The 18,056-nt window shown below is 45.3% G+C and overlaps 1 protein-coding gene across 4 annotated transcripts in view; it reads right to left on the minus strand.

The window, feature by feature from the left end:
* LOC126281458 (proline-rich protein 36) overlaps positions 1–18,056 on the minus strand; it is a 795,503-nt gene that overhangs the window by 561,960 nt on the left and 215,487 nt on the right. For all 4 annotated transcript variants that reach the window (XM_049980446.1, XM_049980443.1, XM_049980444.1 and 1 more), the window contains one exon: positions 17,274–17,344. The gene's annotated coding sequence lies outside the window, so the exon portion shown is untranslated. The remainder of the gene's footprint in view (positions 1–17,273; positions 17,345–18,056) is intronic.

Below are 18,056 nucleotides of genomic sequence, written 5' to 3' on the forward strand. Positions count from 1 at the left end.
TTATGAAGCTTCACGAACGTCTGCCATCTGCAGAAAATTCTCGAAATTTCTCTTACGAGCAGAAGATAAAACCTAATTAGAAGCACCCGAAAGGACGTTTTGGGATTCCTGTTGAGCGGTCGCTTTGCCCGGGGACTCAGTAGGTGTGAAATTAAGTTCCCAAATGGACTGAATTTTTTCCCGACTTTGAAGCCAGAGCACCCTGTAAAAAGGCGTAGTACGCGGGTAGCAAAATATATTGCCACACATTAATTCCCTCATTCATCCTGTAATGAAACGCTGCGGATGCCGCACTGAAGCTGGTGCAGCAGCCGGCAGCGCTTTGTTGTTCTTCGGGCTGTTGCTCGCAAACAAAATGCTCCAGGGAACGCCCGGTCACGCCTCGTGGCGGTTACGACAGACGCTGCACCGACGCCGCTTGGGCCGTTGACCCGCTACACCGTTAGGATGACCAAGGCGCAGCACTGCCAGATCCGCAGAAAGCGTACACGAATAGCCTCGCGAGTGGACATTTCGTGCTGAGACTGAAGTCACCGCTGTGTCACCTGCCATGATGCCAATCATGTAGGTTAAACACACGTTCCACTTGAACATCAAGTAGTTGTGGATTACACAGAAAAAAGGAAGGTTCAGTTTTAATGAGAAGTTACCCTCTTTATTCAAGGTAAGACCTTTCTCATACAGGAAAAAGAACTCTCAAAATGACACTGACACATTTTTTTTCGAATGAACGAAATGCGTGTTTTATGCATTTCCCTAAATCACAGGTTTAAGTACTTACTATTCGCTACGAAATTAAGACAGTTCACAATATACAGTACCACGCGACTATTCAAACTCAATAGAAGGCTTTCAGAGAAAACAAAAATTTGGTTTTATGCATTTCATATAAACAGTGACAAAATATACTCATTAAGAGATGTAATTTTACATGAAAAATTCAACACAATGTGGCAAATATTAAAGTTCTAAACTTTGTACATGTGATGAGGCAGCTTTACCCACTGCATGCAAACGCCCAGACTTTATTCGCCAAGTATTTGAGAATGCTAGCACTTAGTGACTTACAATAAATCTGAAACATAATTAGAAGCTTTTGCGGAACTTCTCGCTGACATTCCTGACAGTATGTCGAAAGGAAAAATGTTTATCGCTCACTACATTTTCGATGTTCATGCAGTAGAAATGACTAATCGCAAATGTGGGTTTAATTCTTTATTACTTACTGTATTAGTAAATTATTTTAAAGACAGTAATCACATATACCAGAGAGGGTATCTGTCCAATTATACCAATCTCCGACACTAATTTTAGGAGATATAATGTCCTAAATACTGAGATGCCCAAAAACTAGCTTTCCCAGTTAAAAACTGTGCGTATGTCATGAGGAAAATACACACCACTACATAATTTTAGAACGAGAGCGCTTATTGACTTGCATAAAACTTTACACATACTTTCAAACCTTTATGAAATTTTCCTTGTTGACACCACTCACAAAAATTGAAGAAGGAAGAAAAGTATACAACTTACTACATTTCGCAGTTTACGCAGTAGAACTGCCGCAACAGGCATGACGTTTTAATTTATTTCGTCTTTACTACTAACAGTATTAGCAACACATTTTGAAGACAATATCCACAATATAGCACTGACCGTACCTACAAAAACATGTAACACGTGGATCAGGTAATATAATGCGATAAACATTGAGATACATGAAAAACTAGGTTTTGCTTCAAACAAAAATGGCTCTCAGCTCTATGGGACTTAACATCTGAGGTCACCAGTCCCCTAGAACTTAGAACTACTTAAGCCTTACTAACCTAAGGACATCACAGAAATCCATGCCCTAGGAAGGATTCGAACCTGCGACCGTAGCAGTCGCGCGGTTCCGGACCAAAGCGCCTAGAACCGCTCGGCCACACCGGCCGGCTTGCTTCAAACAGAACTCAAATTCCCCATAATAAACCCGTCTAGTGTCTGATAATGCCGCGCGGGATAAGCCGAGCGGTCATGGACTGTGCGGCTGGTCCCGAGGGAGGTTCGAGTCCTCCCTCGGGCATGAGTGTGTGTCTTTGTCTTTAGGATACTTTAAGTAAAGTAGTGTGCAAGCTTAGGGAATTATGACCTTAGCAGTTAAGTCCCATACGATTTCACACATATTTGAACATTTTTTGTCTGATAATGAGACGACTTAACGACTTCCAGAAACCTTCAACCATAATTTCAATTTTTTTTCTAAACTATTTCTTTCTTATGTTCTTAACGTCAGTTAGTTAACTCATTAACGTATTTGTGAAGTGATCGGAAGTTTGAATATATTTTATACATGGGAGATGGATTCTTTAAGGAATCAGGAGTTTACTGGTACTTTCATACATTTCTTCACCATCGTCAACGCTTGTGTGTATTTACACTAGAACGTAGCATCTACCTCGCCTGAGTGCAACTTCACGTTTCCAAATTAAGACAGAAGCGGCTTCTGCTGCCTCCTGTTGTAAACCTTTTCCTTTCTGTTCTCATACGGCCCCACCAATAAAGACGCACGAAATATTCGTGAAAAGTTGTAACTGTATGTGTGGTGCGAGATCGAATGCGCATATTTGTCTACAGCGGGAAATACCCTCTCAATTTAACTTGTCAACCACGCTTCACGAACGGACTTGGAAGTTAAGCGTAACAACGCGGCATGTTTGTTAAGACAATTAAGACTTATCTAAGTGAAGCGGGATCGAATTTCCCAACCTGTCATCCTGGTTTAAGTTTTCCACAGTTCCCAAAAAGCAATTAAGGCATATACTTGGATGGCTGCTTCAGAAAGTTTGCTACCATTTCCCTCTCCCTTTTTTTTTCTTCACTCACGGAAAGACGTCATCACCTGAACTCATTCTAGTTTCTTCTACGAGACATAACTGACGCATAAGTGCCTCATGACATTATGAGTCTCTATCTAAATGCGCGGCTACCACACTCTTACAATGACCGCTACCTCCTCTCATTTATCTAAGTTTCACAAATGTAATACACCAACGGAAGTACAGTTACCAGACACCGCATGATTACATTACAAATTACTTTCAGTTCCCATTCACATGTCAAGGGTCCATGGGAAATCCTGTGTATCGTAGAGTCCATCTTTGGAATTAAAACCGAGAGAAACGGTAAGAGAAGCTGCGTATTTCCACGTCTCGGAAGCCAACACATTTGCTTGTTCCTTTTCAACAAATCACTATACACCATAGTTTGCAGCCTTTACACGTTTTTACCTAAAGTCTCATATTTGTTTGAACTTCCTACTCCTATGTCCCTCCTCTCTTTCAGATTGTCTTTTTTCCCTTCTTGACGTGAAACATTATTTTGTAATGTATTTATTACATTATAAAGGTAGCGATTTTCTCCCAGGTATTGCCATTACAATAAAATATAAAAATATAGAACTATCTGAATATTATTGTCACGTAATAATTACGACAGAATCCGAAAGTAACTCATAGACTTAAATGACAGTCTGCAGCTTTTATGCATTGATTTCTCATATTTCTTTTAATCTTCTGGTTATATTTTCTTCCCGTCTTTCCCTTGCCTTTTACTTCCTGTTTTATCGTGAAATATTATTTTACAATACATTTAATGTACTACGAATGTATGATGTCCTCTCTTGTATTGCCATTAAATGATGCTCAAAAGTATTAAATTGCGTAAATGAAATTAGGGTCGGAAGTTCGACGTTTCTTCAGGGTAAAAACAGAATAAATAGCCTAATAAATTAAACCAAAATAGTATGGACGCCGGTTTATGGTCAGCCTCTCCCGATGGTTGCAGTCTTTTACAGAACTGGTAATGATAACCTCTGAATCGAACTGGGAGAGTGTGGTATCAAGAGAAATAACAGAAGCGTGTAACAGAGATAGCCATGATCTGGATTATTTTCTGGAAGAGCACGAGAGGGGCTTAAAGTCGGGGTTATCTGCAGTTCACGTTCGCTATACCAGAAAGCATTCATATCGCATTTCCAGATCGCTATCCCCGAATTCGACTGCCTCAAGAGCGCCTGCTACGGCGAAGTTTGCTCGTAGTATTTTGTTGACGGTAACTTTAAAATATTTATTATCCGAGCCTTATCGCGAGCTCCCTAGCTCTCCCCGTCGTCCGCCGCTCTGGATTTATTTACCCGGAACGGGCAGAGAAGGGCTATCGATTGGAGAAGACGCTGGATATTAAAACGTATTCATCACTCTGACAACAGGGGCATCGGCCCAAGTATGAAGAGCAGGGAAGAGATGAAGGATACGGGGCGAATATCAGCGGGGGAGGAAGATGGAACGCGCCGGGGAAGTGCTTGCCGGCTCTTCTACGCGAACGCCGCCAGCTTCCAAGCAGATAGTACTGGCTGATGACGGAATTTATGACCTTCATATTCTCTGGTGCTGGTATGCTCTTTCAGCTGCACGAAGGTGCACTCTTGTCGGGTAGAGGTTTCTAGTATATATCGTTGTGTCAGCAGAGGATGTGGTGATGTCAGAATTGACGGAGGTTGGGGTGAATAAAGAGACTGCTCCGGGAGGGAGGGGGGGGGGGGGGGGTCTGCTAGAGGTGCTAGAGGGGGAGGGGGTGAGAAAGAAAATACATATGTGGGTATTAAACATGCAGTTTCAAATGTGGTAGTACAGAAGAATTCTGAAGATTAGATGAGCAAAAGGAGTTATGCGAAGATGAAGAAGCTTGCATAGGATGAACTGGCAAAGAGAACAGCGCCCAACCAGTATTAGGGAAGACGACCACAAACAGAATCAATACCGAACATCGTCTGCACAGTTATAATACGGCATAGCGTGCTTTACTTTAAAAATTTAGGCCTTTGTACACAGCGGAAGAGAAGTGTGTTCTCGTAATGAGGAACAGATAATCTAAGGTAAAGGTACGAAAATCGACAGAAAATTTTCTTCTTGGTCACATGCCATCCTCCTCGCCCCCTCCCTATCCTGGAGTCTGGAGAGCACAGTTATTCGTTACAGAATTCTCATGCAGTTCTAGAAGTGAGTGGAAAACCATCACAATTTTCGTGTCACCTATACAACTTAGCTGTGACGTGAGACATTTCGTAACCAACTCATTTATATAACAAATGGCAATTTTAGAGTCTCGTTCTGTCTGGGTGCATTTCTGCGGGCGCCCATGGCGTGCATCAGAGATGAGAGAGTTAGCACAAGAACGTAAGTCACCTGTAAAACTTTCTACATCAAGGAATGAAACATAGCAAGTGCCGAGTTAACAAATCCACAGTGCTTACGAGTAACGTGGTTAATGTTAAATCGAATACCATGTATTGGAATGCCAGGCACTGTTAGTGTGAACCATCAATATTCTTGCTAATTACTTTATTTGCTGTTTCTTCTATAGCTGCGACATTCTTTATGAGTCTTGTTGTAAGTCTAAACCTCCGATACAAAACTGCAGAAAACTGCTTGTGCTTCAGACGCCATCTGTGGCTGAAATGAACATACAGCCAAAGGTAATTGAAATGGTAATGTACGGTGAGATGCAAATGACAGAAATATAATGTAACCATCAACGCTAAATTTGGTGGCAACATATTTCAGATTCAGACGTCTTTAAGGGTTTGTTTTTGGTAGAAATATAGAAATGAGTAACAAACTGAAGTATCCTCGGCGCGAGACGCTTGAGTAAAATCAAACACTGCGTTCCTGAAAGATGGCTGTCCCGTCCGAATGGCCGAGACCATTAAAGCGTTTGCTTCCGAAACAGTGGGAGCCGCGCCAGCCCTGCAGCGAATTCGCTCGAGCGGATTGACAACGAGGGCATCCATAATGATGATTCGTCTTTCGGCGAACAGATCTTGTACTGCGCTGTATATCGCATCTTCAGTTGCAATAGAACTGGCGGAAATCGTGCTCGGAGGTGCTATTGTAGGAATGACGTTACTCATTTCGCCCTCCGATGCTCATCACACTCCTCTACTCCTAAAGGAACTTGTTTCGGCTGTTCTTCTGTAGATATACTTTCTTATTCCACTTCACTGCACTCTTTTGGCACAGACTTTAATGACGACACGTTGCAAATAGCCGATGCTTCCGGTTCACAGGGCCTGGGAATTCCGTAGAGTCCGTGAGGGAGAGGGGACAACAGGCGAGGTCACACCTAGGAAATGCAGGGAGTGAATATTGTCCAAATATTTGGAATTTTAATTACTACCTACAACGGACTATACAACTGAAGAAATTTTGCTGTAATGACTGATTATTAATGAAATTACTATGTCGAAAGCATTTTTGAAAAAAAAGTTCAAAGCCGGGACCGCCAGTGCTGTGGCAGTGAACTTCAGTTGCTGTACTTCACTCGTCGGCCGAAATTTGCGTAACATTAGAGGTGTAGAATGTACGCGTAAAACTTCAACATCGCTTTTCTCGGGAACTAGGGGCAGTCTCATGAAAAGCCATTACCCAGGCACTTAGAACAGATCCCTCTGCAAGATATCTAAGCACTATAAAAATCAGTGATCAATAGATCTAATGGTCCTCTTGCCAGAAGGTCTTTTCACACTGGCACATGAGATGACACTAAACGCAGTTAGTTGTCGTACAGAAGTTCCGTCCAGGCGGGGATGTGGATTATTCATGAAGCCCATGCGGCGACCCAATGTTACTACAATGGGGTGCACGTAAGAAAGCGGCAGCGCAGTGTGTTCTATACAGAGTAAAACGGAGAATACTTTGCGGCGTCACCAGTGTGAGCGTCACTGTTTCTACTTATGACCAAACCTAGCAGAGTTTATATTCTCGGAAAACTATCGGTGTCGCTTCTTAAAATAATATTTGCCGTGTTTGCTTTACACTGAGGTAGCAAAAGTCATGGGATACCCCCTAATATAGTGTCGGATCGCCTTATGCCTAGTGCAGTGCAGCAACTTGATTTGGAATCGACTCAACAAGTCTCTGGAAGTACCCTGCAGAAATAATGAGACATGCTGCCTCTATAGCCCTTCATTGCTCAGAAGTGTTGCCGGTGCAAGATTTTGGGCACGAACTGATCTCTCGAATATGTCTCATAAATGTTCGACATGATTCATTCGGGCAATCTGGGTGGCCAGATCATTCGCTTCAAATGTCCCGAATGCTGTTCAAACCAATCGCGAACAATTGCAGCCCGGTGTCACGACATCGTCGTTTGGGAACATGAAGCCAACGAATGGCAGCAAACTGTCTCCAAGTAGCCGACCATAACCATTTGCAGTCAATGATCACTACAGCTGGACTAGAGGACCCAGTCAATTCCATTACTGAGCCACCACCAGCTCGTACAATGCCTTGTCGAAAACTTGGTTCCATGACTTGGTGTAGTCCGCGCCACACTCGAAACCTCCTATCAGCTTTTAACAACTGAAATCTGAACTCAGTTGACCAGGCTACGGTTTTAGAGTCGTCTAGGGTCCAACCGATGTGGTCACGAGTCCAGGAAAGGCGGTGAAGGCGATGTCGCGCTGTCAGCAAAACCACTCGCGTCGGTCGTCTGCTGCCGTAGCCCATTAAAGCTAAATTTCTCCTCACTGTCCTAACACATATGTTCGTCGTACGTCCCACATTCATTTCTGCGGCCATTTCACGTAGTGTTGACACTCTGTTAGCACTGACAACTCTACGCAAACGCCGCTGATCTCGGTCGTTAAGTGAAGGCCCTCGGCCACTGCGTTGTTCGTAGTGAGACGTAACTCCTTAAATGTAGTAGTCTCGGCCCACTCTTGACGCTGGAGATGTCGGAATACTGAATTCCCTTACGATTTCTTCTACCTCCAACTACCATTCCGCGTTCAAAATCTGTCAGTTCAAGTCTTGTGTGACCATAATCAAGTCGGAAATCATTTTACATCAATGACCTGAATATGAGAGCTTCGCTAATGCACTGCACTTTTATACCAAGTTTACGCGGTACTACAGCCATCTTTGTATGTACATATCGCTGTCCTATGTCTTTTGTCATCTCAGTGTAATGTCAAATCCGAAATGACATTCCGATGCCGTTGGGATACAGGATAAGGCCAGGAAGAACAACAACAAGAAGAGGTGGTAAATCACGCTGCACTGGGTTCGAGATATCTGACTCACACTACTGTACGGCCTAGCAAAGATGCAGCGTGTCCGTGTCCCCGTGTGTGGGTGTGTGTGTGTGTATGTGAGCGAGCGAGTGCGAGCAGAGGAAGGAATCTCGGGCCGTGCCCTAACTCTTCTGTGAGAGCAGCACTTCGCCTGCGAGGCCATGACCGGCCTGGAATGGTTTAGCCCTTGCCCGGCGCGGTCTCTGATGAGTGCCGACGTTTATTGGCGTCGCCCGCCAGCGGCCGAGAAAAACCCGGTGACGCGGCGCTGCGCACCCTCCGCCGGCCGCTGGCGGCTGATGGACGGCGGCCTTTCAGCGCGCGTTACCCCGGCAACCTCTCCTCCGCCCTCCTCACTGTGCCGCTAAATGGACGCCGGGCCAAGCCAGCTCTGACAGCCGCGCCCGAAATAGCCCCGCCCATCTGCTCCACGCCAATCACCCTGACCCCTCGCTGGCAGTCCTCAATTATTTATCTCGAGGTTGCACGCCAATTCGTCCGTGTATTATGTCAGCGCCATCTCTTTCTCCCATTCATGTTAACAGTGGTGTACAGTAATGTGGAAAAATACACTTGAAAAGGAGAAAAAGTGCTAACCCGTGCGCCGTCTACCTCTCCCCCTTTCAGCCGAGTTCTGCGTTTGATCTGCGACCATGTTTGGCTCAATAATATACTTCTATTTTGGTCGCTAAATTCTTTGTATTGAATTCTTTATAACGCGTTTAGCTTCACAGCATCATACGAACTTATGTATATACTACATACACTATCCAGGTTCGTTGGGTTGTTTTGGGGGAGGAGACCAGACAGCGAGGTCATCGGTCTCATCGGATTAGGAAAGGTGGTCCACCCTGCCCTTTCGAAGGAACCATCCCGGCATTTGCCTGGAGCGATTTAGGGAAATCACGGTAAACCTAAATCAGGATGGCCAGACATGGGATTGAACCGTCGTCCTCCCGAATGCGAGTCGAGTGTGCTAGCCACTGCGCCACCTCGCTCGGTCATTCAAAGGCAAGGCTATTTTTATTGACAAGTAAGGTGCCATCATTGTGGGAGTATGTGATAAGAACTTCAGACCAAATGGCTCACCCATGTCACAGTAAAGGATGCCCAAACAGTCCCCTCAGTGCTCAGTGTACTCCCTCTCCCGCCCCCCCCCCCCCCTCCACTGATGGCAATACGGGCGCTAATTCTCGCATGCAAACGATCGTAAAGGTGTAGAATAGTATCCTGCGATACCCTATTTCAAGTACATGCGCCTTTTGTTGCCTTTCGGCGAAGGTTCTCGTTGGCCCTGGAGAGCGTGTAAGTTAATGCGTCATCACATCCCCTAAGTTTTCACCTGCCGAGAGACCCAGTGATCTTGCTGGCCAGAGGGCAGTTGTTGTCCACCACGGGGGTCGCTTTGCAGTGCAGCAACCTATATGTTTGAGCTTTGTCCTGCTGAAAAAGTGGATCATCTGATAAATTAAGCGGCCACTCATTACTCTACCTCGCAGAAACACCTAATGCAACAGCATGTCACTCACACAATGAAGCCTAGTGTGGGACCTGTTGCCGTAGGAGAAAGCAGCTCACCAAATCTACGCCATACACGCTTACGTCCATTAGTCGCATGCAGGCAGAACCTATTCCCCACGACTAAAAACGAAAGAGCGCCATTGCACTTTCCAGTCAACTCATTCAGGACACCAGAGTAGCTATGGCCGGCCGTTGTGGCCGTTGTAGGCGCTTCAGTCCGGAACCGCGCTGCTGCTTCGGTCTCAGGTTCGAATCCTGCCACCGGCATGGATGTGTGTCATGTCCTTAGGTTAATTAGGTTTACGTAGTTCTAAGTCTAGGGGACTGATGACCTCAGATGTTAAGTCCCACAGTGCTTAGAGCCATTTGAACCATTTAGAGTACCTATGCTTGGGACATGTCGTAGTTTCAGTGGTAACATGTGATTTTAGTCGTGCGGCAAGCAGACGGTTCGCAGCTGTCCCTGGTGAAACAGAGGGTGCAACATTTACCCGGATTGCGTCCCTGGGTGATGTTCGATCGGTCATCGCTGCTCGCACAATGTATCGAACTTGGCGTGCGTCTCCGTTACGCAAGCGTGCAGAACATGAGCTACACGTGTGGGAATGTGTGACAGACTGCTGTCGAAAGCAGCGACACACCACCTCTCCACTGTGTCCCACATCTGCAGCAGTCCGTAAATGCGTGTATCAAGCTTTGCTCAGGCCTGCAAAGCGACCCCGTTCAAACAACTGAAGCTCTTCAAATGGTTCAAATGGCTCTAACCACTATGGGACATAACTTCTGAGTTCATCAGTCCTCCAGAACTTAGAGCTACTTAAACCAAACTAACCTAAGGACATCACACACATCCATGCCCGAGGCAGGATTCGAACCTGCGTCCGTAGCGGTCGCGCGGTTCCAGACTGTAGTGCCCAGAAGAGCTCGACCACCACGGCTGGCGAAGCTCTTCACCAAGAGCAAGTACTCGTCGGTGGGACATGTTTGTACCCTACGTTGAATGTTGCAAACAATGTTCACCTCTAAAATTAGCACAGCTGCTGCCTCCAGACACAAAACAGAGGGGTTACAGTTAGGCCTCATTATGCACATATCATACTCACGTGCCAGTGATCACAGTCCTTGAGGGTGCTGAATTTATTTGCCGGCAGTGTAGTATCTGTTTAAATTTAATCAGCTTACTGAACTTCAGACACCTCGTAAGTTCTGAAGATGCTGTAAGACGAAACGTGTTATAGTTAGTAATAAATAAAGAATTTAGCAGCCAAGACAAGAATATATTATTGCAAGTCTTGTATGTAAACTGAGGTCTCAAGCTGACTGCTACGTGTGAAACTTAGGGCAAGATAGGGTAGAGAAAAGGTCCTGTCCAAACTCCACAACTTGCATGGCTAGCAGAAGAGGCGGGGGCTCTTTTACGCTATTTTCTTTTGTAATAAGTCCTGATGACAGGTCTGGAAAGCAATAACAACTGTAAAGCCATTTTTTTCAACTAGAAGTAGCTATAATTTATATATTTTAGAAACCGAAATCTCTCCCACTCGTGCGTTCTATTACACATTATTCATGTTTTATACATTACTCTAAGCGAACGGCATATGGGGCTCCAAATTTTCTACAACGAGTAACCAGCCTGCGGATAGGTTAGGATTCTTATACGAAGTTTCTTTCCGATGTTTATACGTCGCTTGTTTCGAGCTTTCTCCCAGAATAACTTCACTGTGGCCTACGTGCTTGGCACAACGGTGGGAGCAGCAGACGTCACCGTTTCCAGTGTACTGCTGAGGAAACCACCTCTGAACGCTCTACCCGGGTAGCCAGTTGCAAACGTGGGAAATGAGTCACTTGAGTGGTTGCTGGCTGCATATTGGAGGACGGAGCACTGCCTACACACTCTCTTGTGTTAAAGCCTTTCTACAGAGCAGACAGCTATAAGCTGTCTACCTCTGCCTCTCCTGAGTCATACTTTTATACAGATCATATTGCTTAGATCACCCACCTTTGTCTCTGTTCTTCAGGACTGGCCACCATCTAACTCAAATTCGAGCTGCTTCCTCTCACAGTTCCTACTTCCTTTATTTTATTCCACCACTTGTATTGGCAGTCGCCCTCTGTTAATGTGCTAGGCGAGCTAATCTGTAATTTTACAATATACCGTGAAGTTCGGTGTATTTCTCTCTTTCATTTCAAAACTCCCTTCTGATGCCCGTCCTGTCCTATCCTGCCTGACCAGTCTCTACTTTTTACCCTTGTTCAAACTGGTATCAGAAGTGGAACGTTCGTTTCAGCTATGGACTTTAAAATGTTTGTTATTAAGCATACATCGGCAAGACATTGATTTCTGTTCTGAACAGTGCCTCATCATAGTCCTGTATACTTCGGCCCTTATAACATGTGACGAAACCCTCAACTCAACGAAAATTAGAGGTGTCTTATGGGTGATTAAACGAGCGTCGATCCACTGGGGACGGCCGAGGACTCTCGGTGTGCAGGTAGTCCGTGACTTAGTGAGCAGGTAGACTCCGGGACTACCGGAAGCAAATTTCACATTTTTTAGAATGAGATTTTCACTCTGCAGCTTAGTGTGCGCTGATATGAAACTTCCTGGCAGATTAAAACTGTGCGCCCGACCGAGACTCGAACTCGCGACCTTTGCCTTTCGCGAGCAAGTGCTCTACCATCTGAGCTACCGAAGCACGACTCACGCCCGTTATTCACAGCTTTACTTCTGCCAGTATCTCGTCTCCTACCTTCGAAACTTTACTGAAGCTCTCCTGCGAACCTTGCACAACTAGCACGCCTGAAAGAAAGGATATTGCGGAGACATGGCTTAGTCACAGCCTTGGGGAGGTTTCCAGAATGAGATTTTCACTCCGCAGCGGAGTGTGCGCTGATATTAAACTTCCTGGCAGATTAAAACTTGCCCGCAAAAGGCAAAGGTCCCGATTTCGAGTCTCGGTCGGGCACACAGTTTTAATCTGCCAGGAAGTTTCACATTTTTTATTTGGGCGCAAATTTCACTAGGAACAGTTTTCACATACCTGTCAACTGAAGAGCTAGCAGACGTTTCCTCCTGTGTCTACCAAACTACGTCACCGGGAGTACCTACTGGATGCTTGCCATTGATATACCAGCCCTTCCACAAGGCACCTTTAAAATGAACGGCATCACAACCATCAGACATGCCTGTGAGCGTTTATTTCAACTAAGTATGTTACCAATACAGAAGTTAGTAACTAAAATGTAAGTAACGTATTAATCACTCAACAACAGAACATACGTCAATCATCGCAAGCTGCACTGCACCGCTAGGAGGGAAGCTGATTCTTAACCATTCCGTACTTCATGCGCCAACTCCTCAACAACTTGCATACCAAATACTGTAGCAAGTGTTTCGTAAGGAATCCTTCGTAGAGACCTGAATGATTTTTCACGTTGCAGCGGAGTGTGCATTGATTTGAAACTTCGTGGAAGATTTAAATTGTTTGCTAGACCGGGACTCGAACCTGGGAACTCAGCCTTTCACGTGAGGTTTCCCTACCGACTGACCTATCCAAGCACGACTTACCCCTGAAAGAATGGATATTGCGGAGACATGGCTTAGCCAGAGCCTGTGAGATTTTTCTTCCACAATGAATTTCCTTTGCAGATTGACTGGAATGTCCCAGTAACCTACCAATGAATCGATATCCTCAGTTAATTTTATTATTTTCGTGCGTTGGATCTCAGATGGAAATGTAGACCCAGCCTGTAATTTGCCTAAGGTAGTGTGGAGAGACGCCTAAAACCCAAAACCGTATTCAAGGTGGACAGTGTATCACAACACGAGACGTTAACGTCCGAGGTTACTCATCTTTCGGTGCTGGAGACTACCGTGCTGTGTGTAAGGTAAGTCAGCTACTCGATTTAGGTCCACCCGCCCAACGTTAATCGGAGGTCTGCTAACTGTAGCAGCGCTGTTGTTTACAACGCTGTAGCCGGAGGCGGTCCCACGGGCGCGCAGCGTTCCGGCCAGCCGGGGCTGTGGGGGCGTGGCAGCTTTATCAGAGTTGCGAGCCGCTTCCCGCGGGGGCAGGAGCAACGGCTGCATCAGTATTCAGGGCGGGGCGAGTGCGGTCGGGGATTCCCCTGGCAGGTAGCACGTCTCTGAGGTACCAGTGCAGCCAACCCCCCCCACACTACGGACAGGGCGCGTGGCGGAGATTTACAAGCCGCACGGGTGGGGCTTAAAGTTTTACGCCCCTGGCTTGCATACGCGCTTTGTCGCCGTTGGGGACAGCTTCAGTCGCTTTTGTCGGGACAGTAGCCCGTGCCTGTTTGCTGGCCTGTGTGAAGCCGAGTTACAAACGAGACCGCCGGGAGACTCTCCAGTTCTCTACACATTTTGTCGTTCATAATTAGCGCAATAAATACAAGGAGGTCGGTGTGACAGCAGTACATACGCTATCTGAGCAAAAGTCGGTTACCTCGTAGTGGACATTAATATGGATTGTGTCCACCCTTCACCTTTAGGAAGGTTTGATCTCTGCTGGCGACAATTTCAGCACAGTATCTTAATGTCTGTAGAGGAATGACAGCCCATTCTTGCTCAACAGCCGAAGGTAGTGATCCTGGACTCCGGAGTCTGTAGCGAGGTCTAAGCTCTTGTTTATGACAAGGATGTTACATTAGGTTGAGGCCGACACTCTGGGTAGGCCAGTCCGTTTAAGAAACTTTATTGTCCGCATATCATAGCCTCACAGATGTTGCCTTATGATAGGCTGCACTATGGTGATGATACTATCACCATCTCTGCACTGTCCCTCAGCTATACGCAGTACACGGGGCTATTAAATCTGTTCACAAACCCACATTAAGCATTTCTTTATCTACAGTAAGCGGACGACATCCTAACCACGAAAAACAGCAGCTCCTCCATACTTCACTTTTAGCACTACACATGATGGCAGGCATTCGACAAAAACCCAATCCCTTCCATTGGACTACCACCAGATGTAGCGTGATTCACCGAAGTCACTCATATCTAGTCGTTCGTCATTCTGTGCCCTCCATTTATAGACCACCTCAAGCATCACTTCGCATTGAAAAGAGGAGATACGTGCGGCTTATGAGGACTTGCTCGACCACTGAACCCCATTCCTTTAAATTCTCTACGCACAGCAATCGTGCCACTTAGACTACTGGTAGCGCTCTGGAACTCTCGAGTGATTCCTTCCGTTGGTTTCGTCCTCTGCAATTCTTAAATGATCCCTGCCAGGTCTTCGGTTTACCTGCGGTTGTTCGTTTGCATTTCCACTTTTCGTCACATCAACAACAGTCGACTTGGGCAACCTGAGAAGGGTTTGAATGTCTGTGATGGATTCGTTACTGACATCGAATGATTATTCCACGTTCCAAGTCACTGAACAGTCCTGACAGAACCAATCTGCTTTTATTGCTTTTCTCCTGACAACACTCCTTGCCTGCTTTGATACTGTCATGTCAAACTGCCGTGGCATCTGATGGTCAATTTCACATTATATAGGGGTACCAGGGTACCTTTGGTCAGATACTGTATGCTTAGCTCGTTTCCGGTAGTTGACAAAGGATAATGTTTGAAAGTGAATCGTGCCGATAAGTCCAAAACTTTGACACTATCCGAATACGGACATGGCAATTCTCTTGTTTAAAATTCCCCTCCTTCCATGTTTCTAAGAACTGTTAAAAATGTAGCATTCCTTCAGTAATTACTCATTCTCCCGTCAGGTCTTGGTACAATAATTTCATATTTACGGTTGAGAAACTAACTATTTTTTGTCCCACTACGTCTTGTTTATTTTGAAAGAGTTTACGATTTATTGAACCATTGTAAGGAAACATCAGACCCGCGTCCACCAGAGACACTAGTGTGTATAAAACCAGACGTAAGAAACAGAGACCCTTTCAACTCACACACAGAATATACGGTTGTGACACTGGGTAATTTGACATTACTCACCTAAGGACAGGACGAAACATTCTCTCTCTCTCTCTCTCTCTCTCTCTCTCTCTCACACACACACACACACACACACACTCTCTCTCTCTCTCTCTTTCTCTCTTCAGTATCCGACAGTGTTTTGGATTACCCATCCAGCCCGAATATCGATATGAAGGAAAGGTCAGAGAAACCCGGGCTACCGCTTGCTTCCGAGAAGTGCCATGCCGCTGTTTCGGGCATGTCACTTGACTTGGGCGCTTCCGCTGACTCGATAGTGTCCACAAATACCGCTTATCCGGTAGTTCTCGCCATTACGTGAAGCCATCGGTACACACCACTGACAGCAGAGTAATCGATCTTACCTGTGTCCGCGTCTTACGAATCGGATCGCTTTCTGGACTGTCCGCGCACACTTATGGAGACTTTCACTACTCTACAAACTTCGGTTTTGCCAAGTCGACCACTTGGTGAACTCAGCCGTCATCGGTCATGGGAACTACCCGTATGTCCCCAGCCTCTATGTCACTGACAGTGCAAGAGATCGAAAACTGCGTTCCATTTACGGCGAACGGGACGGCAAATTTTTGTTCGCTCGCTCGCTTTCATTCGCTCTTACTGTCCCTCATCATTTCTCTCTGACATACTCACACAGATACAATGTTCACTCTCATATGGTACCTTGTTACTGTTGAAAGCACCAGTAGCCTCGAAAAACTGGAGAAAGAAGTCTGGGTGGAGGCGTGAGGTACAGAAGTAACCACACACACTGACAGATTTAACCATGGGTAGTGGCGTGATGCTGAAAGCTGGTTTAATCCGCCAGGTCGTATCAATATCGTAGGCTACTCAAATGTGTGTGAAATCTTATGGGACTTAACTGCTAAGGTCATCAGTCCCTAAGCTTGCACACTACCAAACCTAAATTATCCTAAGGACAAACACACACACCCACACCCGAGGGAGAACTCGAACCTCCTCCGGGATCAGCCGCACAGTTCATGACTGCAGCGCCTTACCCCGCTCGGTTAAATCCGCGCGGCTCTTAGGCTACTGTGGGAACATTTCTACTCCAAGTGCATGGTAGTCAGAATTTTTATAGTGAGGTGTAATTTACTTGCGACAAATAATAGCCTATAAATTGTAGTGTACACTACAGAGTAGCACTGCACCTATAGAAAGGGCAAAGCAGCAGAAAATCGCAGACACACCAACGAACTTCGATCTCATCGAGAACGGTTATGTTTGACAACCGTTAACTCTACACAGATGCAAAAGTAAAAGAAGCAAATAGAAAAATCAAGGAATAAAAGTGCTGAGTTACTCCTCCTTGACAATAAAACAGTCTACGCAAGGCCGTTTTGTATTTTTTTTTCCTTACATTTGCACACTTATAGTAAACATACCGCTAGAGAACCGTTACGTAATACGGACACCAGCTACAGGTGTATTTAACGGTATGAGCACCGCTATCATTCGAAGACACCACGACAAAGTACTATAAACAGTAGGACTTTTTATTGTCTGTAGAATTTCTTTCATGTTTCTTCCCTTTCAAGTGACCACTGAAAGCAAAGGTTTGTTTCGAGGTACTTTGCAGATCTGACGTAGAAACTTTCAGCTAGATTCAGAGCAGTAAATGATTTGGATTTGGCAGCTACAAAAGAACAGAGAGTTACATACCTGTAAGTTGCCTTCAAGGTAGACCGGTATCTTTCTTGCGGTCAACAGATGTCACGGGTTGCGCAGTCTACCTGAAAATGAAAAAAAATATATCTCAAACATGAGGTTTGTATCAAGAGATGACATAAAACAGAAAGCATTTTTAAAATCTTAAAAATTTCGTTCACTCGTTGATACGAATAGTTTTTAAATGGTTCAAATGGCTCTGAGCACTATGGGACTTAACATTTGTCGTCATAAGTCCCCCTACTTAAACCTAACTAACCTAAGGACATCACACACATCCATGCCCGAGGCAGGATTCGAACCTGCGACCGCAGCAGCAGCACGGTTCCGGACTGAAGCACCTAGAACCGTTCAGCTGGCAATGTGTCGTATTTTGGTGATTTCATGTTTCAGTCTACCACATGTGTGTGATCTTTTACACCTATATCATCATGATCATCATCACCATCGTCATCATCACCTTGTCATTAGCCAATTCGATCACTTTGTGATGATGCCTCTTCAATTCAGCGTGCAACGTAGGTTCCCTGCAGATTCTTCATATCTACCGATCTTAACCTTCCCGTTGCTATAAATGTATACGAGAAACAAGAGCGTACTGGAATAAAGTAGCTATGAAAAAATAAACTTTATATTACGTTGCTAGCTATTGCTAGTGACTTTGTCCTCGTGGATCTCGAGCCCACATGAAATTTGTAAAATTCTGAAGCTCGTTAGACAGATCAGGCAGAATTGGTGGTGGAGTGTTTGTGTCTGTCAGTAGTGGTTTATCTTGTA

Source organism: Schistocerca gregaria, chromosome 7 (genome assembly GCF_023897955.1).
Source record: "Schistocerca gregaria isolate iqSchGreg1 chromosome 7, iqSchGreg1.2, whole genome shotgun sequence".
NCBI classification, from domain to species: Eukaryota; Metazoa; Arthropoda; class Insecta; order Orthoptera; family Acrididae; genus Schistocerca; species Schistocerca gregaria.